The sequence below is a fragment of the Pongo abelii genome, chromosome 3 (genome assembly GCF_028885655.2).
Source record: "Pongo abelii isolate AG06213 chromosome 3, NHGRI_mPonAbe1-v2.0_pri, whole genome shotgun sequence".
Lineage (NCBI taxonomy): Eukaryota > Metazoa > Chordata > Mammalia > Primates > Hominidae > Pongo > Pongo abelii.
The window spans coordinates 115,614,676-115,642,487 of record NC_071988.2 but is presented as its reverse complement, the minus strand read 5'-3'; the positions used below and the strand labels follow the sequence as shown (position 1 = coordinate 115,642,487).

The 27,812-nt window shown below is 37.8% G+C and overlaps 1 pseudogene; it reads left to right on the top strand.

Annotated features, from left to right (window-relative positions):
• LOC100444215 (high mobility group protein B3-like) lies at positions 1 to 27,812 on the top strand (annotated as a pseudogene).

Below are 27,812 nucleotides of genomic sequence, written 5' to 3'. Positions count from 1 at the left end.
ATGATCATAATCTTTGAATATCATCTACTGCTAACAGAAACCTGGACTTCTTTGAAAAAGAGCAGATTACAGTATGCAATGGAAAATGCGCAAGGTGAAACTGAAATATCTTCCTATACCAAAAAGCAAGGAAATTATCAAAGACCACTAATACCATGTCAAAAAGATTCAGAGGTCAACTTGAGGTTCCTACTGGCCAAAGATGGGGCAGTTTGAGCTTCAATGTGATTAAAAATTGCAGTGATTTGAAAGCCATCAAATATGTTGAAATCCAGGAGTTCTTACTGATTTTTTTTTTAAACTGGTTGACTTTGGAGGATGAAAGGAAAACAATTTATTATCATGAAAATTAATAAACAGATGGAAAGAATTAAGCTTTATCCTGTCTTTACTCTTTGAAGGTTTCTACTAGATAATTGAAGAAGAGGTAAGGGAAAGTGTCTCTTTATAAAAGTATTCCAACTAGTAAATGAGAAAAAAACTATAAATTGGAATTACTTAGCAAGCTTGGCTCATTTACAAAATCATGAGATAGAATAAAATGGCTACAGTTCTAAGCCACTAAATTTTGGGAGTAGTTTGTCATGCAGTATTAGATAATTGAAACATATCCAAATATTTTCTACATTTTTGTCTTGAGTGTACCAATTCTTCCAGTTAAAATTAAGATGTTTTCTTTTTTCTATCTTAAAATCCCCTTACTCAAAAACTGCCTGAAAATCTTACGCTCTTTTTGTCAAGTTTTGAGTAGTTCAGTCTAAAAATCACCTTTTAATATACTTTGTGTCCTCACACTTTCTCTATCTTCTTTTACAGAATAATTATTTCCCATAATAGTGTCTAATTCTTCTTTCTCAGGAGTGTAAATGAGACTAAAGGCATCTCTTCTTTAGAAATAGCTACTGAATCGTAGAAAAGCATCATTATTTCTAATTTTTGTTAAAGGGCTTTATGGGATTAAACATGGCCATTAAGAGAAACTTCCTAGAATACAGACCATAAAATAGAATTTTGTCAGCAGGGCAACTCTAAAGTGGTTAGAACAAGATATTGCTTCAAGGGTCCCTATGGGGATAGAATTCTCCTTTCTTTTATTCTTTTTCTGTTCTTTTATTATTGTTACTATTTTAGAGAGGGTCTCACTCTGTCACCCAGGCTGGAGTACAGTGATCATGGCTCACTGTAGCCTCGACCTTCCCAGACTCAGGAGATCCTCCCATCTCAGTCCCCTGAGTAGCTGGGACTAAGGTTGCACACCACCACACCCAGCTAATTTTTGTATTTTTTCTAGAGATGGTGTCTCACTATGTTGCCCAGGTTGGCTTTGAACTCCTGGACTCAAGCAATCCTCCTCCTCCAGCCTCCCAAAGTGTTGGGATTACAGGTGTGAGCCACCACACCCCACAGAATTCACTTTTTAAATTAAAATACTTATGTATGGCTGCAAGAATCATTTTAATTACCTGTTAGTTTTAAATGGGCTCAGTGAAAATGTTTGATAGAATCCTCAAATTTCTTAAATAGGAGAAAAGACTGTGGGAATTTTATTGTTATTTCTTTTTGCTTCATACTTACCAAAATAAAACCATGAAGCAGTTTGAGGAAGGAGCAGCCCTTCCGAAATTGAACTGAATTGATTAAGAAACCAAACAAAAAAACGAACAGCAACAGAGATTAAAAATGAGATTTGTAAACTTGGATCCTTTCTTAACTTGATATCTTAGAAATGTAAACCACGCCTGGTTGGTAATGGAAACTTGTGTAAACTAATCTTACCTCCCACACATGAATATAAAATGGAAAAGACAAGATACCAAGTCATAAAACTAAAAAAAACTTTCTTCCTTGGTAACAAGAAAGTAAGCCAAATATTACCAATTTGTAAGCAAATACTTCTTTAAGTAGAGTAATGATTCTTAATTTGGGAAGGTAGAGGGCGTGGTTATAAACCTCTCTTAGGAATCCAAATTTTAAAAAGTTACAAACCCCTTCCAAAAAAAACTACATATGCACGTGACAGATGGCACATAATGTCAGGGGGTTCATGGAACGCTTAGTGCTCTGTGAGCTTCACATTAAGAAATTCTGACAAAGATGTCCACAATCCTCATAACTCTGGTAGAATTCATGGTGATTACATCCATATATGTGCCTTCTTAAACTTAAAACTTCTAGCAACTATCATTACCAATTTAGGAAACTAAAAAATATTGAAAATTTTCATACTTTTGGTTTGGTAACTATCTGCCAGTTTTGCTAACATAATTTATTTTTTTTAAAGTAGGATTTAAATTCTAAATAAATTACATGATGCTTGATTTTTTAGAACTTGAAGAACAAATTGCATATTGTAACTCTTTTTTTTTTTGAGACGGAGTCTTGCTCTGTCACCCAGGCTGGAGTGCAGTGGCACGATTTTGGCTCACTGCAACCTCGGCCTCCCAGGTTCAAGCAATTCTCCTGCCTCAGCCTCCTGAGTAGCTGGGATTACGGGCATGTGCCACCATGCCCAGCTAATTCTTTTTGTATTTTTGGTAGAGACAGGGTTTCACCATATTGGCCACGCTTGTCTAGAGCTCCCGACCTTGTGATCCGCCGGCCTCAGCCTCTCAAAGTGCTGGGATTACAGGCTTGAGCCACCGCGCCTGGCCTGTAACTCTTTTTCACTTGATTTTAAAAATCCTATTTTTTTCCTTTCCTTTTTCTGCTTATGCATATCTTAAATTTTCAGGATACCCTCAACTGGCAAGTTGAGTTCATGCTCACATATACACAAGATTTTACATTTTTTCTTCTAGTGGCCTTGCAATTCAGTTTCCTCATTACATTATATAGTCACTATTTTTTTTTTTTTTTTAACGGTCTTGCTCTGTTACCCAGGCTGGAGTGCAGTGGCATGATCTCATCTGGGCTCACTGGAATTCTGCCTCCTGGGTTCAAGCAATTCTCTTGCCTCAGGCTTCTGAGTAGCTGGGACTGCAGGTGCACGCCACCATGCCCAGCTAATTTTTGCATTATTAGTAGCGATGGGGTTTTGCCATGTTGCCCAGGCTGCTCATGAACACTTGAGCTCAGGCAATCAGCACACCTCAGCCTTCCAAAATGCTAGGATTACAAGCGTGAGCCATCATGCCCTTCCTTTATAGTCACCATTTTGTTGTATGTACCCACAATGTCAGGATCGTGTTTGATACTTTGAATCATTAAATTCACATATATATGTCCAAATTTTACCACATATGTACTTGTGGTACCTTATCTTTGTTGTAGTAATTCTTACCTTGAAAATTATCCTCTTGTGTCATTTTGCAAAAGTCACGTTTCACAATATATTTAACTCAAACAGGATCACTGTAATCACCCTAATCCTGTACATATACATTTTTTCTTCTTGAAATTGTCTTACAAAAAGATTCCAAGAGAAAATAAATTTCTTTTTTCAGCCATTTAAAATTCCACAAATATTAAACATAATTCAAAATTCTCTTACTGCCATATCTACTTAGATGTAATCAAATCACAGTACTGGGAATAAGTTACATGTTAACATTTTACATTTTTTGCACAATGTATGTTGTCCAGACTGTTCCTACTTAGATATCTGCTAATAGTGTAAATGCTTTATGTTGTACGTGTCTGTTCTCTTGAAGGTAGAAGTATTACTGAATCAAAAACATGGGCTTCCACAAATGGTCATAAAATGACACATTTATAGTCAGCTATAATGAGGAAAATGAACTCTTAAGAAAGTAATTTCAGTATGAGGTCCCAGGTTTATTCTCTGGCATCTCCACAAAAAAAAAAAAAAGTAATTTCAAAATTACAAAGTCATTATGAAATTAGAGACACCTGACTGCAAATCCCGTGTCTTCTGTTTACCAGCTGTGTGATATTCTCTCAATTTCCTAATCTGTAATATGGGGAAAATAGTACCCATGCTAAAGGATTTCTGTGAATTAAATTTGAAATAATTCATGCTTAGGGCCGGGACTGGCATATAGTTAAGACTACCTAAATATTTCTTATTTTTAGAATGGAATTTTATCGTACTTAGGAATTAAACTCCCAGAAAGCAAATAAAGTGAAAAAAAAAACCCACTTTTAATTAAAATTCTCCTTGTATTGTATACTTGAAAATTGTTGAGAGTAGATTTTTAACTGTTTTTGCCACAAAACAGTGATAAATATGTGAAGTGATGCATATGTTAATAAGCTTGATTAGCCATTCCACAATATGTAAATATGTCAAAACATCATGTTGTATACCATGAATATATACAATTTTTGTCAATTTAAAAACTAAAGTTTTTTTAGTTTTTAAAAAAACTAAAAGTTACCCTTGTAAATTTCATAAATCAATTATAAATTACAGTGTACATAGATTTGTATATGGTGCATAACTCCCATTAATTAATTTAATTAATCTTTATTCCGGGCCTACTCTGTTCCAAGGACTATAAGAGATGCTGAGACATGTAAGAATAAACAAGATTGATGAGATTCCTCTCCTCAGATAGCTCAGTCAGTGAGAAGACCTTGAATTACAAAATAGTGCAAAATATGCCATGATAGTGAAAGTATAGTGCTAGAGCGCTCTTACAATTTTTGTAGAAGAAGCCAGGGAAAAGTGACAGCTGAGTTATGAAAGATGAGTAGAAGTAAACCAGTAAAGAAGGTAAAACAGAGACAAGGAGAGAAGAGGCTGAAATCCTTAAGAGGTTGTGTAGATTAGCGAACAATACATTCTTGGTTTCTTGACCCCAAGAAACCAAAGGGCAAGATCTCTGCTTATGCCTTCTTTGGGCAGATGTGCAGAGAAGAACATAAGAAAAACCCAGAGGTCCCTGTCAATTTTGCAGAATTTTCCACATAGTGCTCTGAGAGGTGGAAGACAATGTCTGGGAAAGAAAAGTCTAAATTTGATGAAATGGCCAAGGTGGATAAAGAACACTATGATCGGAAAATGAAGGATTATGGACCAGCTAAGAGTGGCAAGAAGGAGAAGGATCCTAATGCCCCCAAAGGCCACCATCTGGGTTCTTCCTATTCTGTTCAGAATTCCGCCCCAAGATCAAATCCACAAACCTTGGCATCTCTATTGGAGATGTGGCAAAAAAGCTGGGTGAGATGTAGAATAACTTAAATGACAGTGAAAAGCAGCCTTACATCACTAAGGCGGCAAAGCTGAAGGAGAAGTATGTGAGAAGGATGTTGCTGACTATAAGTTTACAGAAAAGTTTGATGGTGCAAAGGGTCCTGCTAAAGTTGCCTGGAAAGAAGTGGAAGAGGAAGATGAAGAAGACAAGGAGGAAGAAGAGGAGGAGGAGGAATAAAAAAAACTGTTTATGTGTAAAACAACAACAACAACAAAAGAGAGGTTATGTAAAGGAGTTTGTACTTAATCCTCAGGGCAGGGAAAATATCAATCGTTTTTTAGGCAGCTATCGTTAAGTCGACTAATGTTGTACAAATATTAATTTGGAATGCAGAAAGACTGGAGGCCTCTTTTTACAGAAAAATGACAGTTAATAAACGTAGAGAGAAATGATTGGCAAACCACTGCTTTGCAGCTTTAAAATAATAATTTGGGCAAGAATCATTAATGGATGGCAAAATTCATGGGTGAAAGGATGATGGGGAACAAGAGAGTCACATGAAGGTCTTCAAGTTTTCATTCCACAGATGATTTACTAATTACAAAGAGAATCCTTACAATGCAGAGATCTGGCAAACTTGACATTATATGCCCCCTGATGCAATGCAGCAACAAGTTGTTATGGGACGAAGTGTGTGTCTCCAAAATCTATATGTTGAAGTCCTAACCCAGTTCCTCAGAATGTGACTATATTTGGAGGCAGTGCCTTTAAAGAAGTAATGAAGAAAAAATGAGGTCATATGGGTAGACCCTAATTCAATATGATTGGTGTCCTTCTAAGAAGAGGAGATTAGGGGCCGGGTGTGGTGGCTCACGCCTGTAATCCTAACACTTTGAGAGGCCAAGGTGGGCAGATCACTTAAGGTCAGGAGTTCAAGACCAGCCTGGCCAACATGGTGAAACCCCGTCTCTAATAAAAATTCAAAACTTAGCCGGGCATGGTGACATGCACCTGTAGTCCCAGCTACTTGGGAGGCTGAGGCAGGAGAATTGCTTGAACCCAGGAGATGGAGGTTGCAGTAAGCCAAGATCACGCCACTGCACTCCAGCCTGGGCAATGCAGCAAGACTCCATCTTGGAAAAAAAAAAGAGGCGATTAGGACACAGACTTACCCAGAGGAAAGATCATGTGAGGCCACCAGGAGAAGATCTCCATCTACAAGCCAAAGAGAAGCCCTCAGAAGATGCCAACCCAGACGACCCCTTGATCTTAGGCTTCTGGCCTCCAGAATTGTGAGATAGTAAGTTTTTGCTGTTTAAGCCACCCAGTCTGTGGAACTTTGTTAGGGCAGCTCTACCAAACTACTACAGAAGTACAGACTTTTGTCAATATTTTTGCCAAAAATATTTTGAATAATCTAGTTAGATCTCTACCTTACTTCCAATCTACAGGAAATACAGGAGATATAAGTATAAGTTAAATAACATAATAAAGAAGCAATCAGGCCAGGTGTAGTGGCTCACGCCTGTAATCCGAGCACTTTGTGAGGCCGAGGCTGTCAGATCGCTTGAGCCCAGGAACTCAGGGCCAACCCGGGCAACATAGCAAGACCCTGTCTCTACAAAAAGATTACAAAAATTAGCTGGGCGTGGTGGTGTGTGCCTGTAGTCCCAGCTACTCGGGAGGCTGAGCTGGGAAGATTGCTTGAGCACAGGAGGCGGAGGTTGCAGTAAGCCAAGATTGTGCCACTGCACTCCAGCCTGCACAATGGAGCCAGAACCTGTCTCAAAAAGGAAAAAAAAAAGCAATGAGACAAAATCAGAATGTGGAACATTTTATGACAGCTAACCTGAACTTGTCAAACAAGGCAAAGTTTGAAAAACATAAACAGATCAATGTTGGAAGCAATGGCTATTCTAAATGAAAAGACATTAGAAATCTAATAACCAAACACCATATGTAGACATTTACTGGAGTCCACATGGGAGAAGGAAGATATTTTTATAGTGTAAAAACATTTTTGGGACAATTGGAGAAATTTAAATATAGTTTGTATGTTAGGTGGTGTTATGGAATTATTGTTCATATGCACAGTTGTAACGACGGTACTATGTTTATGTAGGAGAATGTCCTTATCTAGATATTCATGCTGAAACATTTAGGGGTAGAGATGTTGCCAAAGTTACTTTCAAAGAGTTTAGGGGACTGGACGCGGTGGCTCACACCTGTAATCCCAGCACTTTGGGAGGCCAAGGCGGGTGGATTACTTGAGGTCAGGAGTTGGAGACCAGCCTGGTCAACACGGTAAAACCCCTTCTCTACTAAAAATAGAAAAAAAAAAAAAAAAAACTATCTGGGCATGGTGGCATGCGCCTGTAATCCCAACTACACGGGAGGCTGTGGCTTGAGAATTTCTTGAACCCAGGAGGGGGAGGTTGCAGTGAGCTGAGATTGGCCACTGCACTCCAGCCTGGGTGACAGAGTGAGCTGCTGACTCAACAAACAAATAAACAACAGCAACAACAAAACCACCCTCCCCCACAAAAAAACCCAAAGAGTTTAGGGAAAAAAATTTATAGATGTATATATAGAGAAAAAGGGGCAGAAAATACATTTAGCAAAACGTTAAATGGTGAGTCTGAAAGATATGTGGGAGCCAATCACATTATTTTTCAACTTTTCAAAGAATTTTATTGAAAAAAACAAACAACAAAAGGCCAAAGGCCACCTAAAGTTCAGAGAGAATGCCATTGTAATATTCCAAGGGAAACACGACAGTTATCTAGACTAGGGTAGTGCTAATGGAGATGGAGAGAAGAAGATGAATTTGGAAACAAATTCTTAAAATAGAATTGACAGGATTTGCTGATAGTTTGAGATGAGGTAGGGGACATTGATTATGAGGACAGGAGAATTCTGGAATGGACATTGATGTAGATGGATGATGGTTCTCCTGACATAGGAAATAAAGGTGGAGGAGGAGGAGCTACTTTGGGGGAGATGATGAAATAAACTTTGGACAATGATAACCATCAAACAGGATTTCTAGACGTACAGAGCTGTCATGATAACCACATTGTGGTGAGGACTTGCTTGGAAGGTCACTGATTTTTCCCTAGATGATGTTTTAATGTAGTTTTTTTAAAACCCAGTCTCACTCTGTCTCACTCTGTTGCCCAGGCTGGAATGTGGGGGTGCGATCTCAGTTCATTGCAGCCTCTGCCTCTCAGGTTCAAGTGATTTTTCTGCCTCAGCCTCCAAAGTAGCTGGGGTTACAGGCAACCACCACCACTCCTGGCTAATTTTTTTTTTTTTTTTTTTTGTATTTTTAGTAGAGATGGGGTTTCACCATATTGGCCAGGCTGGTCTCAAACTCCTGACCTCAGGTGATCTACCCGCCTCAGCCTCCCAAAGTGCTGGAATTACAGGCATGAGCCACTGTGCCTGGCCTTAATGCAGTTTTGTAAGACCAAGAACTATGCTGGGCACTTACAAATACATTGCACATATGGTCCTAATAGAGTCCAGTGAAATAGCTACTTGGCATATTTTTTTTTCTCTGAGCCCTGGTTCCTCACTGTAAAACAGGGATAATACTTACATAAATACTTGTTATAATAAGTTCAGGAAAGCAGGAATTGTATTGTTTCCCAGGTGCCTACTATTCTATCTTTGTATATAGTAAGTGCTTAATAAATATATGTTGATTTAGCTACAACAATCTCTGAAATTTCCCCATATTCACCCTTCATTTTACCAGTAGACAGGCTTGTGCCATGACTAGTTACAACAAACCTATTGATTTGTCCATGTCCTAAGATAAGAATCCAGGATAAAATAATGGAGTATATTAAGTTTATAAAAGACATCTATAATTTCATTAAATCCTGACTATAATCATGACAATGTTACTTCTTCATTTATAAATGAAGAAATTGACTCTTGGAAAGTTTACATGGCAGTGACTTAGCCCATGTTTTAGCTGGTAAGAAGTGGAACTAAGACTGGAAAACAGACATAAGCTGTTTCCAACTGCCCCGGGGTGTTGTAGAAAATGCTGGGTTTGAAAATTACAGAAGAAGACATGAAACAACTGTGAATTATATGCAATACTAGACATTGCTTCAAGTAATGTACCATGATGCTCGACACAGGCCTCAAGTTTCACTTTTTACTTTAGGAATATTTTTATAATGTAAAAAACATTTTTGGGACAATTGGAGGAATTTAAATATAGTTTATATGTTAGGTGATATTAGGAATTATTGTTCATATGCTTAGGTGTAACAATGGTACTATGTTTATGTAGGAGATTATCCTTACATCGCTGAGCAGAGATTGAAATTCATGAGAGGTGAGGGTGCTGTATATGCACGCCTGCATAGACACCACCTTTCACTGGTGATTAAATTAGAATAGTAAACATTTAAATTTATGTCCTAAGACAAATTTAAACCTAAGTCTTTAGAGAGGGAGAAACAGGTTAGTAACCCATCACAACTCTTAACTCAACATCGGTTTAATTTGTTGTCAGATTATCACAATTTTAAAGGTGTCTAAGGATAACTTGATAAATAGATCATCTTAAGGCACATGTAAAAGGATCACAAATTTAATGCAATTTTTTTCCTTTTTTTTTTTTTTTGAGATAGAATCTCACTTCCTCACCAAGGCTGGAGTGCAGTGGTGCTATCTTGGCTCACTGGAACCTCTGTCTCCTGGGTTCAAGAGATTCTTGTGCCTCAGCCTCCCCAGTAGCTGGGAGTATAGGCGTATGTCACCATGCGCGGTTAATTTTTGTATTTTTAGTAGAGACGGGGTTTCACCATGTTGGCTAAGCTGGTCTCAAACTCCTGAGATCGAGTGATCCACTCACCTCTGCCTCCCAAAGTGCCGGGATTACAGATGTTAGCTACCATGCATCGGGTCCAAAATATTTTATAAGTTCTACATGTTCAGAGTTTGGTTTCATTTGAAATTTCTGTAGCACACTTGTTGTCTTCTCTTAATATATCTCTGAGACTTACTGGAAAAGCACTTTTGAGTTAACTATACCAAAAGGAATACTTTATTTTTGTGAATTATAATGACTTGTACTGTATCAGAAGTAATACCAAAGTTGTCTCAGAATGATAGATATTGGCCAGTAACTTTTATACTTAGGCAAATTAGAATAATGTAAATAGTTAGTAGAAGTGCCCCTGTTCAGAAAGCTCACTGGTGTACCTAAAATACCCACCATTAAAGTTCTGTTGCTGCTAAGCATTGCCCTGGTTTCAGATGTTACTTTAAAAAAAGTAAGCAGTCCTAGCAAGGAAATTAAGTCTCAGGTAAATGCTTCATTGTGTCTTTCATTCATTCATGTTTATTCCCTTATTCCTATGCAGTTTTTTTAATAACACATGTTTTTTGGGGTATAATATACATAGAGTAAAATTTACATTTTTTAGGTGAACGGTTTGATGAGTTTTGAAAAATATATATGGTCATGTAACCACCACCACCCCGAGATATATCACCCCTGAGATATATCCCGTGAGACATATATCTATATCAAGAGGTAATATATCATCCTCTTGTCTTATTATCAGTCTTCTCCCCTCCTTCCCCAGTCCCTGCTAGCCACTGATTGGATTTATGTTTCAATAGATTGATTGAGATATGGCCTCACTATATTGTCCAGGCTGGTGTGCAGTGACTATTGACAGGCTCCATCATAGCAGACTGTGGCCTCCAATGATCCTCCTGCCTCAGCCTCCTGAGTAGGCGGGAATACAGGCACTCATCACCATGCCCATCCGTTTTATGTCTGATAGGCTAGTTACAATGCTGGGTGCTAGGGATACCAAGACAATAAGATCTAGTACCTGTAGAGAAGGAGTTTGTCATTAAGTGAGGAGATGGACTTATTAACAGAATATTACCACAGAGTAAATGCTATTACAAAGGTATGAATGACATACTTTGGTAGCACAAAAGGTATAAGACTAACTGTGTAAATTGAGAATGCCTCATTAAGGAGATGGCTATTCAGTTGAGTCCTGAAAGGATGAGTTGAAATAGGGCAAACAAAGAAGGTGAGATAAGACTTTGCAGCTGGAACCAGTATCTGCACATAGACATTCAGTTATGAATGTTTCTGTGTCTTCTGAAAAGGAGGTGAAGATAAGTGTGAAATCTATCTGTCCAAGGTGTAAGTAATAAAAGGCTAATATTCTGGCCCTCATAAATTTGCACCCAATTTTAAGCTTCTAGACTCACCTGTGTGCCTGAGCTAAAGGCATACTCTGTTATTAATGCTTCAGCAGCTATTTCTGCCGTGTTTCTTTGCAGTTTAAATTTAATTTTTAATTACGTAATGAAAGGCTCGAGTTTGAATCATCAGCAAACCAGTGAGCAAAGTAATGGAATTTGAAGCATTGACAAATAGATAAGAAGCTTTTGTATTGGGGAAAATTTATTGGGTTCTCTCTAGTCTCATATTCAGTTATGACCCTCCCCACCCAACTCCATCCACACTGAACTTTTGCTCCTTCCATGCAACATTGTCACCCTTCCTAGCCTTTAAACATATGCCGTTCTCTTGTCCTGGACACTCTTCCTTGAAGGTAGGTTATCTCCACCCACCTTTACCCAGCTGATTGTCTTTCATGCCCTTCCTCAGCCATTCTCAGTGTTCAGAGAATACAGTATTTTCCTATTGTGTGTCCTTATCACTGTGTCATAGTTTCTTGTATAATTAATTCTCTGTCACCCCCCATAGACTCTAAGCTCTGTGACAGCCTATTGAAATGCTTTTTGAAATAGATGCTCTGTAAATATTCTGGGAACGAAGGAATGAATAACTTGAGTTCGGACTTAAATTCACCCAATTTAACTGGATTAAATGAGAAATAATTTGGAAATGTATAAACGTACTTTGAACAATTTGGTATACAAACACCTTTGATATTTAGGGCTGAGTTTGGGGATTAAATTGTAAGGAAGAATAGAGATCAAAATGTAATTGGTTAAATGTAAGTCTTTTGTAAAAATTCTGGGAAGTGCATATTAACAGCATAACCCCATATCTATTTTTGCAGTATTTAGCCTACAAAAGTTACGTTATTTAAGTGCATTTATCCATTTGTTGAAGGATTTCAAAAGTGAGGGGAAAAAACTCATCATTCCAGCAATGATTTGCCATTACAGGCCTGAAGTGCCACAGGCACCAAACCACCCAAAATCTATATAGTATGAGTCACAAACCAAACAGGTCTTTACTCTGCCTGAATTCCAATCCCTAATCACAAGTTAAATGTGAACATAATATTTTAAGATAAAAGAACTAATCCTACAAGGGGCATTTATTTCACACATTTCTGTATATCTAGAGTAGCCAAACAATAACATATGTATTTTAATCATGAAATAGTTCATAATTAATATGGGTTCATATTCTAAATACACTCTCTTTAAGGAAATAAAAAAAATTTAGAATCATTTCTAAAGCACTTTCCTCCTCAAAATTTTTTGTATTTCCAGCAAGATGGGGCAATTGGAGGCGGGGCACAGTGGTTCATGCCTATAATCCCAGCACTTTGGGAGGCCGAGGCAGGTGGATCACTTGAGGTCAGGAGTTTGAGACCAGCCTGGCCAACATGGTGAAACCCCATCTCTACTAAAAATACAAAGATTAGCTGGGTATGGTGGTGGGCGCCTGTAATTCCAGCTACTTGGGAAGCTGAGACAGAATTGCTTGAACCCAGGAGGATTGCGTGACAGACCAAGACTCTATCTCAAAAAAAAAAAAAAAAAAAAGCAGCAGCAATTTGGCCTGTGGATATGTGGATAGATTGTGTTGTGGTGCGTAGTAGGCACAAATTTGTTGATAGTCTCAAATAGGCTCAAATAGGTATAAGGAAATCTAGAATCTAAACCCAGCTCAAGCTCCATGGGAGTAGGTAAATTACTTAACCTAACAGTAGACTAATAAATGATATAGATTATGTGGTATATTAGAAAGTGATCATTGCTTTTGGAAAGAAAAGGGTAAGGCAAAATTGAAAAGATCAAGTGCGGGGGTATATGCTTAGGTGGGTGCTTTGCTTGACATATATAAGCCTTCAGTAAAATATTATCATTATTATTACTTTGGTTTTCTCATATGTAAATAAAAACATTAGGTTGAATGATTCTTAGAACTTGAAAAAAGTTGTGTTCTAGTGGGCTCTGTTGCAAACTCTTTAGAGTTATTCCAAGTTCTTTAAAGTTATTATACTTCTATTTGTTGCTTAAAAATTTTTTGTTTTCATGTTCCTTGTGATTTCTGTAAAACTGTCTGTCCTCCAATGATGTAAGAATAATCAAATAATTTTAAAAATTAATTTTTTAACTGATATAAACTCAAAATACAATTTTTAGTGTGCTTAGGAAAAATTATGTAGTAGTATTAGATAGTTATCTGTTAGGCCTGTTTCCTTTAAATCTTGTCTTTTTGATCATTGATTCATGATTATTTTAAGTTTTCAACAAACATTGACACACAGTCCTATTCTAACACATTCCTGTTTGAAATTGATGTAGTCATTGTCGTCGTCTTGGAAATAGACATTTGCAGCACACCTGTTAAGACTGATTCCCAAAGACTGTTGAGCATCATAAAAGTAGATGTTCTGTGTTGCTATAAATTGTAAGCTAGAAGACAGTCAGCCCCAGATGAGTTTCTACATGAGTATTAATTTTTTAAAAAATTAAAGAAAAAAGAAAAAAAGGAGAAACCCTCAAATGTTTAAACCAACTTAATCGTCTTGGGTTAATAGAGGACATAAGAAAGGGTGTATATAATGCATGTTGTTTCTATAGCAATCTTATTATTCCTTTGCCTGCACAGATACCTAGATTCTAGCAAAGCAAAATGTATGATAGTCCTAAATGTTCTAATATCCTAATTATCTTCCATTGTTTATCCTCCTTTATTTATTTTAGCTGGTTTAAATTATACCTTCATGAGTTCCAGAAATTTGGTGGTAACATTTCAATAATTAAAAATATATATGTATTGGTTATCTATTGCCACACAACAAGTTACCCACCAAATCAGGCAGGTTAAAGCAACAAATGTTTATTTTTTCACTTCATTTCTGAGAATCAGGAATCTGGGAGTGACTTAGCTGTGTGGTTCTGCATAAGGGGTTCTCAAGTTTTTAGCTGAGGCTGCAGTCATGTCAAGACTCAAGTAGGACTGGAGTATCGACTTCCAAACTTATTAATGTTATTTGCAAGCCACAGGTCCTCAGCAGTGAGCCTGCCTATCGTAGCTAGCATCATCACCCAGAACAAGGGATCTGAAAAGAGGGTGATGAAAGCTGCAGTGTCTTTTATAACTGAATGTCACTACTGACATGCCATCACTTCTGCTGTATTCCAGTGGTCACAGAGACTACTCCTAGTGCAGTGTGGGTAGGAACCACACATGGGTGAGAGAACTGGGAGACAGAGATCATTGGGGGCCATCATGGAGGCTGGCTACCACAATATATATTTAACTAGTAGGTCAATAAAATGACCTGAATCTTAATAATAGTAATAAATGTGATTAATATGAAACAAGCTGGAATTTAAGATGAAAGCACTAAATAGGATAAATAAGTATATTAAATCATGATTCCTTATAAAATGCTAATGACGCGCCACTGCACTCCAGCCTGGGTGACAGAGCGAGACTCCGTTTAAAAAAAAAAAAAAATGCTAATGACTTGTAGTAGATGCTGTGATATATGTTCTATTCATTCCCCATTTCATGACTGAAGCACTAAGTCCTTCTGACTGCTGGTAACTTACAGTTCCCATCCCAGCTGCATTCTCCCTCAAAAGATTGTAGACCTGCCGTCTAAAAAGTCAACGTGTGTGGGGAGGAGGAAGCCCACATCGATGACTGATTACTGTGTGAATATAAATGTCCTTTTGTTTCAGTTCAGCACAATTCTGCAAGAATATTCCACAGTGGTTGATCCCCAAAGCATTTCTCAATGAACTCCCTGCACTCTCCAACTCAGAGTCAGCTTCCCAGGGAGGCAAAATTGCAACACTGAGAAAACTTCAGTGTGTACGTGTATTCATTAAAAATCAAGACTAAGCTGAGGTTCCCAGTGGGAGTTGGTTGATGGGGTTCTTTTTACTAGGTTCGTTTTGTTTTGGTTTGTGCAATTACACGTGCTCTTATATAACAATGTAACAGGGTCAGCGTGGTGGCTCACGCCTGTAATCCCAGCACTTTGGGAGGCCGAGGCAGGCGGATTGCCTGAACTCAGGAGTTCGAGACCAGCCTGGGCAACATGCGGAAACCCAGCCTCTACTAAAAATACAAAAAATTGGCTGTGCGTTGTGGTGCGCGCCTGTAATCCCAGCTACTCAGGAGGCTGAGGCACGAGAATAGCTTGAACCTGGGAGGCAGAGGTTGCAGTGAGCTGAGGTTGCGCCGCTGCACTACAGCCTGGGTGACAGAGCAAGACCCCGTTTCAAAAAAAAAAAAGAAAAGAAAAAGAAAAAATAGCTGGGTATGGTGGCACACGCCTGTAAGTCCCAGCTACTCAGGAGGCTGAGGGGGGAGAACCACTTGAGACTGGGAAGCAGAGGTTGCAGTGAGTGGAGACTGCACCACACTGCACTCCAGCTTGGGTGACAGAGCCAGACCCTATCTAAAACATATATATATACATAAAATATATATATATATACACAAAATATATATAAATATATGTTTTATACATGCATATAAAACAAATGGAAATGAGAAACTTTACTCAGCTTGGATCCTATGATCAATGTTCATCATACTCAAATATAAACATGTACAATACATATGCTAATATACATATACATATATAGTGGGATGTTATGGTTGCAAGATTGTGGAGACACTTTCCTGCATCTTGCATTTCTTGTTAGAAATACTTCCTGGAAACCTTTCTATGTCAATAGCTCTAATTCTTTATTTTTAATGATTGCATAATATTTCATGGTGCAAACGTACCATTATCTCTTCAGAGGGAACATTGTGTAATGAAAAGGAGCTTTAAAAATGGTTGTTCTTACTCTTCTTGATCTAGTGCACCTGGAAGCTCTCAGCCAAGGGAGCTCCACTTGCAAATTGATTGGTTGCTACTGGAAGGGACAGATTATCCCTTTGTGATAACTCTTTTTCAAGTGGGGAAAAATGCCAAATATTTGGAAATAATAGCTGAGGTTCATAGGAATCATGATTATAAGGATTTGTCAGGTTGCTTGATTTGAAGAGTACTTAAAGATATTTAGTCTTTCTAAAATCACAGATCTTAATCTTGTTTTAAAGCTTAAGACTCTTCAAGACTTCCATTCCCCTTAGACAATCCAAATTCCTTAAACCAGCTTATTCCTTAACCAACCAGCAAATTCCTTAAACCAGCTTATTAGGCATTTCAAAACCTGTCTAGTTCTCTGTAGCCATATCTCCTCCTTCTTAAACCACTCTGAACTATTGAACGTTACCTTTGAAGCTTGATTATGTAACTGATTTCTGCACTTTCTAATATGCTTATTATCCCTTTGAACTACCCTACTCATTGCCTTCCTAATTTTTATTCATTTTTCAAGTCTTGACCTTGCCATCACTGTCCTTGAAATGCCTTAGCTTGATTTCTGTATCTGTTAAGGACTCTTTACTAAGTGCTGCCACGATGCCTATTATTGCAATTATTTATTCAATTATACATCTTTCCTGGACTCCTACATCCCAGAGAGAGTGTCTGTTTGCTGCATATCCCCAGTGCCTGGCACATAAGAGGTGCTCAATACAAGCTGTTGAATGAATGAATGAGAAAAAATAAAGGCTGCTAAGAAGAATGCAAGGCTGATTTGGGAACTAACGAGATAACCTATCCAAACAGGTAAGGGTGCCACACATCGAATTTAATGTATAGCAATCCACGGTGAAGAAATTTTTTTTTTATTATTATTATACTTTAAGTTTTAGGGTACATGTGCACAGTGTGCAGGTTAGTTACATATGTATACGTGTGCCATGTTGGTGTGCTGCACCCATTAACTCGTCATTTAGCATTAGGTATATCTCCTAATGCTATCCCTCCCCCCTCCGCCCACCCCACAACTATCCCCGGTGTGTGATGTTCCCCTTCCTGTGACCATGTGTTCTCATTGTTCAATTCCCACCTATGAGTGAGAACATGCGGTGTTTGGTTTTCTGTCCTTGTGATAGTTTGCTGAGAAGGATGGTTTCCAGCTTCATCCATGTCCCTACAAAGGACATGATCTCATCATTTTTTATGGCTGCATAGTATTCTGTGGTGTATATGTGCCACATTTTCTTAATCCAAGAAATTTGTTAATCTTTGATGAAATGATTCAGCAATGTTTTATAATTAAAATGCCAATAACTGCATGATTTTATCAGTATGGACCAAATAGAGGATCAAAATATCAATGTCACATTAAAATATGAGTATAGAGCAAAATTCAATACAATTGGGTTGAAATCATTTAAATTATGGAAGTATAAGCACCATAAAATAAATAAATTATAAGACAATCCTACAATAATACAATTCCAAGAAAAAAGGCCATTCTGCATTATACCAAAATATCATAATTTAAAAAAAAAAAAAGATCAATCAATTAGATACATGACTGATTTACCATCTTCCAATTATTTGGAATAACAAATATAGGTTGTGAAGTATTTTCTAGTGGGTTACTAAATTGTTAATAACTATCATGTTTTGAATTGTTAGTACATTTTAGGTCTCTTAAACATGAAATGAGTAAATTTTTAAAAAACAGCTTTGAGATATAATTCACATACCATATAATTTACACATTTAAGGTACATAATTCAATATTTTTTAGTATATTCACAAGGTTGTGCAACTATCACTACAATCTGATTGTAGAACATTTTCTTCTCCCCTAAAAGAAACCTGGTCACTCTTCATTCTCCTCCCTCTCTCCCCTAGCCCTAGGTGCCATCATCTAGTTTGTGTCTTTATAGATTTGCCTGTTCTGGACATTTCATACAAATGGAATCATATAATATGTTGCCTTTTGTGTCTGGCTTCTTTTACTTCACATGCTGCTTTTTTCCCAAAGTTTTCCCATGCTACAGCATGCATCAGTACTTTACTATTTTTTATCCCCAAATAATATTTCATTGGTTATACCACATTTTATTTATTTATTCACCAGTTGTTGGACTGAATATACTTTTTTCCTACTAAGACTTTGCTAGAAAATGGATAAACTTTTTAAAACATGTTTGAGTAAATTACCCCAATCCTTAGCTATAAAAGAATTTACTGTAGAAGCAGACTCATCTACAATACAAAATTAAAATAAGGCCAGGCACAGTGGCTCGTGCCTGTAATCCCAGCACTTTGGGAGGCTGAGGTGGGCAGATCACCTGAGGTCAGGAGATCGAGACCAGACTGGCCAACATGGTAAAACCCCATCTCTACTAAAAATACAAAAATTAGCTGGGTGTGGTGGTGGGTGCCTGTAATCCCAGCTACTCAGGAGGCTGAGACAGGAGAATTGCTTGAATCCAGGAGGTGGAGGTTGTAGTGAGCTGAGATCATGCCACTGCACACCAGCCTGGGCAACAGAGTGAGACTCTGTCTCAAAAAAGAAAAAAAAATTAAAATTAAATCGTTAATTACCAAAATACCTTTTGATTTGAATTGGTTCAAAAGAGCTTGTGTAATAAAAATTTCTGGAAGAATATTTTCTGTACAAGATCTGGGATACTGTGGCTTCTAAAATATGTCACTTCATTTCAGAGGGTTGATGTGAGGATTAAGTGATTTAATATAATGAATGAGCTGTTTAATAGTTTAGGTTCAGATTAGGAGCTAGGGCGGTCCTATCCTTCCAGCTATTTTAGGCTGTCCCATTATTCCTACTATTGATTGCACAGAGCCCTCCATTCCTTTGATTCCTCTTTAGATTTGTGTCTTTTTAGTCCACTCCAGGTCTCACATCTTTACTCCTCCATAATCTGCCTTCTCCACTCAACACAATGGCTTTTTGGCCCTGCTAGAGAAGGTTCCAGTGTGGAACCTGATTGGTGCCTCCAGAAATGTTATCTCTACAATACATGGTGGGGATCAGTGCCAATGGAAAGTGCTTTTACAGTCTTTGGACACTGTTCTTTTCATTCCTGTTTTCTTTGGCAACTATTTCAAACATTTATAGCCAATCTTCAAAAGCTCTAATTACTATATGAATCACACTTGGCAGAGGACATCATTATTGGGAAAATTCTACTGATTTGGGAGGAATTTACCTATCACTTTACATTTAAATTCACGTTTGTATTTCAGAGCTGCTTTTTATTATTTATTCATTTATTTATTTTACTTTTTATTTTTATTTATTAATTTTTTTTGAGATGGAATCTCATTCTGTCACCCAAGCTGGAGTGCAATGGCACAGTCGCTGCTCACTGCAACCTCCGCCTCCTGGGTTCAAGAGATTCTCCTGCCTCAGCCTCCTGAGTAGTTGAGATTACAGGCACCCACCACCACACCCAGCTAATTTTTGTATTTTTTGTAGAGATGGGGTTCCAGCATGTTGGCCAGGCTGGTCACTAACTCCTGACCTCAAGTGATCCGCCTGCTTCGGCCTCCCAAAGTGCATAAGCCACTGTGCCTGGCCTGTATTTCAGTGTTCCTAATTTGTGCTCTTGATTTCTGTCCCTTTAAGGATCTTGTTCATATCTTGTCTATACCTTCATCGCCTTCCTATCTACTCACTCCATTAAACTCTTTTAAGAAAAGTCTATATTACTATATTCATATCTTTGTTATAATTTTTTCCTGTAATAATATAACTTATAAATAATTATAATATTACAAAGTTTATTAAATTTCTTCCGATGATAATTACTATAGTAGGCTTGTGGTGGAAAAATGGATCAGGTACTGTACTTCCAATTCTGTCAGGCTTTTGATTGAGGTGTTTATATGGCCACCCCATTCAGAGAAAGAATGTCAACCAAACGGAGAAAGTAAGGAGGAATTTGTAAATTACTAAAATTCCCATACTGTATTTTGTATGGAAAAAGTCATGTAAGGAAAATATATAGAAGTTTCCCATAAAATGTAATGATATCATAAACTCTTTCATCCTTAAACACCTGTTAGTCTTGCCACAGCACAATCAGTTCCCTAAAGATAAATATTTCTTGGTTTGTTAGTTGGCTACTTAGGAGTTCCTTTTCCTTTTTATGAGTTTTCTTCTCTCCTGTATTTCTTTTCTAACACCATTCAACTGGTTATCCAAACTAGCAACCTCAGAATTATCATCCCTCTTCCACATCTTACACTTCTTTATCACATCCTGTGTCTTCAACTTTGGAATGATTCCTTACTTTGGTCTCGTCTCTCTATCCTGTCTCAAAGATATGAATATAGTAATATTAAACAAATGTACAAAAATGGTGTTAAAAAGAGAAGCAAATTAAGATAAAGTTGAAAGAACACAAAATATAAGACATAAACACTTATAGTTTATGAAAGCTGAAATATAATATGGGATGTCCTTATACTAGCTGTTCAACAAAATGATCAATAAATTCATTCAATATAAAAAAAAAAGAAAAGTCTACATAGATATCCTTTCTTTTACTCTTCAGGTTCATTCTTCAAACCACATAAAATCATTTAGCGATCATTTCTCCAAAAGCCATACATAACCCACCTTCATTACCTTTCCTTTTCTCACTCTACTCACTACTCCGAGTTTGGGCACAGAGTGGCTAGTCTGTGCTTGTAACTCCTATTACTGTATTTTCCCCACTACACTGTAAGACAAAGATCTCTGGAGAAAGGAATTTTGTCTTGTTCACCTTTGAGTCCCCAGAGCCCTTATTCATTCTTGGACCACAGTTGCTAAATGGAACTTGGGGTGGGGCAATTGCTAAGCAGGAAGTTATGATTAGTCTTCCCTAGATTAAATGGTAAAATGTTATTAATACAAATATTTCAGAAATTGTAAGCTGTATGGGCAGTTGCTGGAGAATTGTCAGTGCCTTTACTGTCCATGATACGTTTCTATTTATCAGAGTCCTGGTGCTGCTTTGCCTCATATTAAAAAAGCAACAGTATAGTGTTATTAGTCATAATTTCGGTTATTTAAAAAATATTGGCTACAACTGTACTGCTTTAATTTGAATCTAGCATCTTCTGATTAGGACATACTCCAGACTTACAGAATCCTTTTACTTGATATTCTTGATATATTCTAAATATGTGCTTGGCATATAGTCATGGTATAGTATATGTCAGGATTATTATATCTGGAGTTTTTTCTTCATAAAGATCATGCGTATCCATATGTATAAATTAAATGTAATAGCCACTCTTTTTGGAAAGTAGGCTTCATCATTATGCTTATATTTTGTCTAAAACACTTTTTTGGATTGACTTTATTATCTTGTTTTATATAACACAGAAATACCCAAATGTTCTTCTCAGTTGCATTATTCTTGTTAAAAACACCCATCAGACCTTCCACTTCTGAAAATTATCAGTAATAATTTAACCACGATCATTTCTAATCTTTGGACATCAATAGACAGTTTTTTTGTTTTTCTCTAATGCTGCTCTGAAAGCTCTTATAGTTAACTACAGGCCCGAATACTTCATCTTCAGCAAAGAAGGACTGTCTCATGTGCTGTGGAAAAGGATGATGCCAAATGTTTTGAGGTACAGACTTTTGATGGCATCACTAAAACAACTTTCAGACTATACCAGTAGACTGAGTCAGGTATGTTCAGGTATTTCCAGAAGCCACTCAAGAAGCAGGTGGACTCATGAGGCTACTAATCTAAGATTGGGCATTAATTCTTACACTGGAATTAATTACACTGGAATGAATGAATTACACTGAAAGGAATGAACTGATGAGAGATTATGATGATTTTTGTTTGGAGTATTGTTGATGCTTTAATGTTCTAGTTTTTGGAAATATAAGAAACCAGTTGCTCTTTTCTCTTAAGCTATCTATAACTCATAACAATTTAATAGACTCTACTGTTTAAAACAATACAAAACATTTGTAAATGATCTTTTTTTCCATTTCAACCACTCCAAAATTCAGAAACTATTACTGAGTATTCTTATTCTAATGGCAATACAGTTATCTGGATAGGTTGAAAATGAGCCTGTCCTCCTTGTTACCAGGACATAACTAGAAGCATTGGTTATGCAACCAAGATCTTGGCCTGGAACATCATATTTGAGAATGATGCTATTTTTATTAATATCACTAGGCACTTTTAAGGAACTAAGGTTGACTTTGTGGACCCAGTGCTTACACAGCCCTCTTGGGAAACTGGCCTGGTTCATGGCTTATAGTGATTCTAGCCTTATAGATGAGAGAGAAAAGGTATTTCCTAGCAAGCCAAGAAGCCTGAGGATAATTTGGGAACCCCAAGAAGAGAAGAATTCTCCCAAATTTATAGCCTCTGCAGGTTAAATCTAGCTACTTGGCTTAGCTTTCTAGCCTCAATAAGCTTTTAAAAGTCTGATCTAATTCTTAAATCCTTATTGAAAACATTCAGTAAAGCAAATTTAGACAGGTCTTAATGGTAAGTTATTATTATGACTACACCTATATAAATAATCAAGTCAAATCTAATTAGACCAGTTTGTTTTTGTAATCAAGAATAATCTTATTATTTTCAGAGGCCAAGGCAGGTGGATTGCTTGAGCCCAGGAGTTCGAGACTGGCCTGGCAACATGGTGAAACCTGTCTCTATAAAAAATGTAAAAATTAGCTGGGCATGGTGGTGCATGCCTGTAGTCTCAGTTACTCAGGAAGCCGAGGTGGGAGGCTCACTTGATCCCAAGAGGCAGAGGCTGCAGTGAGCCAAGATCGTGCCTTGGTACTCTAGCCTGGGTATAAAAGCCTGTCTCAAAAAATAAAAAAATAAAAATAAAAAATAATAATCTATAATAGCAGGCACAGTGGTGGTGCATGCCTGTAGTCCTAACTACTCAGGAGGCTAAGCTGGGAAGATCACTTAAGTCCAAGAATTTGAGGCCAGCCTGGGCAATATAGTGAGGCCCTGTCTCAAAAAAAAAAAAAAAAAAAAAGAGGTGGGGGGGTCAGATGTGGTGGCTCGTGCCTGTAATCCCAGCACTTTGGGAGGCCGAATTGGGCAGATCACTTGAGGCCAGGAGTTTGAGACCAGTCTGGCCAACATGGCGAAACTCCGTCTCTACCAAAAATATAAAAATTAGCTGAGCATGGTGGCGTGTGCCTGTACTCCCAGCTACTGGGGAGGCTGAAGCATGAGAATTGCTTGAACCTGGGAGGCGGAGGTTGTAGTGAGCCAAGACTGTGCCACTGCACTCCAGCCTGGGTGACAGCGAGACTCTGTCTCAAAAAAAAAAAAAAAAAAATCTTCTTTTTGGGAATATTTTTTATTAAAAGATGGGTGACTATAAAGAGAAATTTTGTGTTTCAATGGAAAACTATGCGTCATTTACAGCACATCCTTCCTGGTTATTAGATTCCAGCCCAGTTCATGATCTTTGAAGTCTTTTTCATGTCTCTTTGTAAATTTCAGATAACTGATAGACAAGGAAACTCTGTCTTGTCTGTCAGAGATTTAAGTGACTTCCAACCCTCACCCTGTGAAAAAAACAGTTCTGGTACCTACCCACAAATTGGACTGAATTTGGTTACCTTGCTCAAACAGTTAATCCTTACCAAATTTTTAATTCTTCTAGTTTCCTTCAATATCTGACTACAGTCCTCCAAACTAATGTTTCCAATTTTTCTTCCTTTTGCCTGACTCAGAGTCATGGAGAACTAAACCTGACTGCCCAATCTCTGGGACTTTAGGCTGCCTTGCAGCTGACCCTTTCCACAGAATCTGAAGAAGTCCCTCAAGTTAAACAATGATCTGATATAAACTTGGAAGAACCCACCACTGCAACAACCCATGAGTGAGCTGGATTTCTCCCTGGACAAGCCATTGTCTGGACCACTAAGGAATTCCTGGGTCAAGCATACCCTTAGATGAGATGCAGCCAAGACTGTGGACAACATCAGTAGCACTGACAAGCTATCTTAAGAGCATGAAATGCAACAAGCTATGCTATATACCCAAAAGATTTTCTACAACCTCTTAGAATCCACTGAACTAGTACCCTCAGAGTTCAACTCCTAGCTCTTTACTATAATACAACTTTTTATACTAATATTTCTCTTTTTCGTTTGAGGCATCTGTCTCTTGCAATGCCCAAGCCTTTAGGGTCTCCAGGATCCTAAAACAATCAACATTTTTTACCACCTCTTAATAGATGGTTTAACTGATTTTCTAGGAACAATACCAACAATAATCCTTGAGAGACTACTTCTTAGACCCTTCATCAACATTTGGGAAGTTTATAATCAGCTCCAAGTTGTTCAGCAATGAATGATATTCATTTATCTTGAACAAAAGGACAATTGACAATGTTGAATTTTATCTGAATCCTGTGTACCTGGAAAGCCAGACAGTCAGGATCCCTCCTCCGACTCTTTTGTGCTCCAAGAAACGGCTAACCACAAACAACTACCCTGCTGTCTGTCGTGTGCTCTCAGATAAGACCCATTTTGGCAACGGGTGGTGGCTGGTGGATCACTTGAGGTCAGGAGTTCAAGACCAGCCTGGCCAACATGGTGAAACCCTGCCTTTACTGAAAATACACAAATTAGGCAGGCATGGTGGCACGTGCCTGTAATCCCAGCTACTCGGGAGGCTGAGGCACGAGAATCACTTGAACCTGGGAGGCGGAGGTTGCAGTGAGCCGAGATCACGACCCTGCACTCCAGCCTGGGTGACAGAGTGAGACTCTGTCTCAAACAAACAAACAAACAAACAAACAAAAAACAGAGCAAGCAAGCAAACAAAAACCCATCTCCATCCTTCCTCAATGACTTCCCTGTTTATCCACCTCTTTAAAACCCTACCTCCACTTTTCCTTGAGATGTTCCTCATCAATGAATAATCTCCCAATACAGCCCAAATATAATAATCTCTTTAATTGTCAGATGCCTTTTGTCTTTCATGATAGGGTTGATTGTATGCGTTTGCGATCAAAATTGTGGTAGACAGAGTCTTGCTCTTTGCCCAGGCTGGAGGGCAGTGGCACAATCTCAGTTTACTGCAACCTTTGCCTAGCGGGTTCAAGCGATTCTCTTGCCTCAGCCTCTGGAGTAGTTAGGACTAAGGCATGCACCACTATGCCTGGCTAATTTTTTGTGTTTTTTGTAGAGACAGAGTTTCTGCATGTTGGCCAGGCTGGTCTTGAATTCCTGAGCTCAAGTGATCTGCCCGCCTCGGCTTCCCAAGGTGCTGGGATACAGGTGTGAGCCACTGCACTCCACTGCGGCTTTATAGAATAGGAAAATTATAGCTCTGCTTCACCAGAAAGACAGGCCACTAGCTTAGAAAATGTTAATTCACCTGTATTAAATTCACATTTTTAAACACTTTTTGGGTTATAGGATCTGTACCAAACAAGGAGGAGTGGCAGTAAGAACACAATATTGTGTTTCTAAAATTAAAGTAGACCCTGAGCATCTAAAATGCTGCATATATTCCCTGAGATTAACAAACAAACAATAACAACAAAAAACCCTAGCACAAACTGGGTGCCAGTTTGTCCCAACTAATTCTGTGCTATGTTGGATAATTGCCTGCTATATAAGGTGTTATATTAGACACTATAATTGAAGTTGAATTAATCAATTTTGAGATGTTCAAATTAAATTCCACTAAAAGTCTGCTTTGAAGTGGAGTGTTTTGAAGAACCACGAACAAGTATAGCTAGAACCTCTACATGCACTTGATCACCCCAAGAGTTGCCACACAGACCTTCTTGCCTCATCATTGTAATAAATCAATAAAATAATTCATGCTGCCTGCTTTTATGTGGATTTCTGATCACGTGACCATGAACAAAAAAAACTTGTATGATTTTGAACTAGATAGTAGACAGCAGATGTGAATCAGAGCCAGATGCAGGTGCTGAGTCTGTGGTTCTAAGGACTGGCACTATTTAATGTCTGATTCCAGCAAGACAGACAACCCAATCCAAACTCCCGTAGATGTCCTCTAAGCATTAAGTAAGAAATTGAGAAGCCGTGATAGCTTTACCAAGCTGTAGAAAACCCAGAAACAGGGTGAGCTTGGGTGGTATGCATGTGTCCCAGACAAGGGACATGAAATACTGAAATCTGGAAGGCACCAAATGTTATCACCAGCTGATAGTCACTACTGCCATTGTCTTTGAAAACAAGATTAAGGAATGATTTGATAAGTGGGAGGCAGCCTGCAGGTTGTAGAGCCAGTGAGGAGGCAACCAGTAAGCGTTTCAGCTCCACAGAAACTAAACTAGATCTTTGGATTTGAATGAAACAATAAGATTATTTGAGAGACATCTAAAAGGTAAGCACAAATTTTTAATGTGCCCATTTTTGAACAAGGGCTGGGGTCAAAATTTATGACAAAATCATTTCTATTGCTTGAACAAAGTAAAAGGAAATGTATAGCACGGTATGAGAAACACTAAACCATAATGTCAAAAGATGTAAATGGGTCAGTACAACTTCAGTGTGTTAAGTGGTGTTTAAAGAGTAGGAAAAGGGGCAGTGTTAACAGATTGAGGCCAGAGAAGTAATCAGACAAGAATGAAGAAATCAGATAGGACTCAAAGACTGAGAAAGTACAATGTTAGCTTGTTTGTTCTTATAGTAAGGGAGTAGACTTAGCCTTTTGTGCTCACCTTCTGAATTTTGTGTATTGTGTAGGAATGCTTCTGACCAATTCTTGCAGGGAAGACCTAAATCTAAATTATACTTTTCAGTTCATGGAAATGGATGAAACACTTAGAAAAGAACAAGTATATCAAGTGGTTTTTAAAATTAAAATATATTCTCAAGAGCCAGCAAAATTCATATTGAGATGGCTTTCTTACTTGCATTTAATTATTTCCTATAAAATCTTATAGACTATAGGAGATTTTTTTAATTATAAGGAGATTTTCTTAATTAACTTGAATTTCAATGATTCCTGTCTGTTACATAATTCCTTTAGAAGGCGTTTCAAAATTGTATTAATAGGCTAAAAATAATTTCAGACTTAATTTCCATGGATTAGAAGTAAAGATTTTTGTTGTAAGGCATTGTCTAAGCTTATAAAATAATTAATATACTATACTAATTGTGACTTTTTTTTTTTTTTTTTTTGAGAGAGTCTAGCTCTGTCACCCAGACTGGAGGGCAATGGTGTGATCCCAGCTCACTGCAACCTCTGCCTCCTGGGTTCAAGCGATTCTCCTGCCTCTCAGCTTCCCAAGTAGCTGGGACTATAGGTACATGCCACCACACCCAGCTAATTTTGTATTTTTTAGTAGAGATAAGGTTTCACCACGTTGGCCAGGCTGGCCTTGAACTCCTGACCTCAGGTGATCCACCCGCCTCAGCCTCCCAAAGTGCTGGGATTACAGGCATAAGCCACCATGCCCAGCCAATTGTGACCATTTTTAAAACCATTGCCCCAAACAGCATAATTAGTCTGTTATATTTGTCCCTTGCTTATTAACAATAACTAGTTTGAAAGACTGAAATATGAAAATATTTATCTTAAAAATCCACCTACAGGGCATTTGGTGTTATAGAACATTTTTT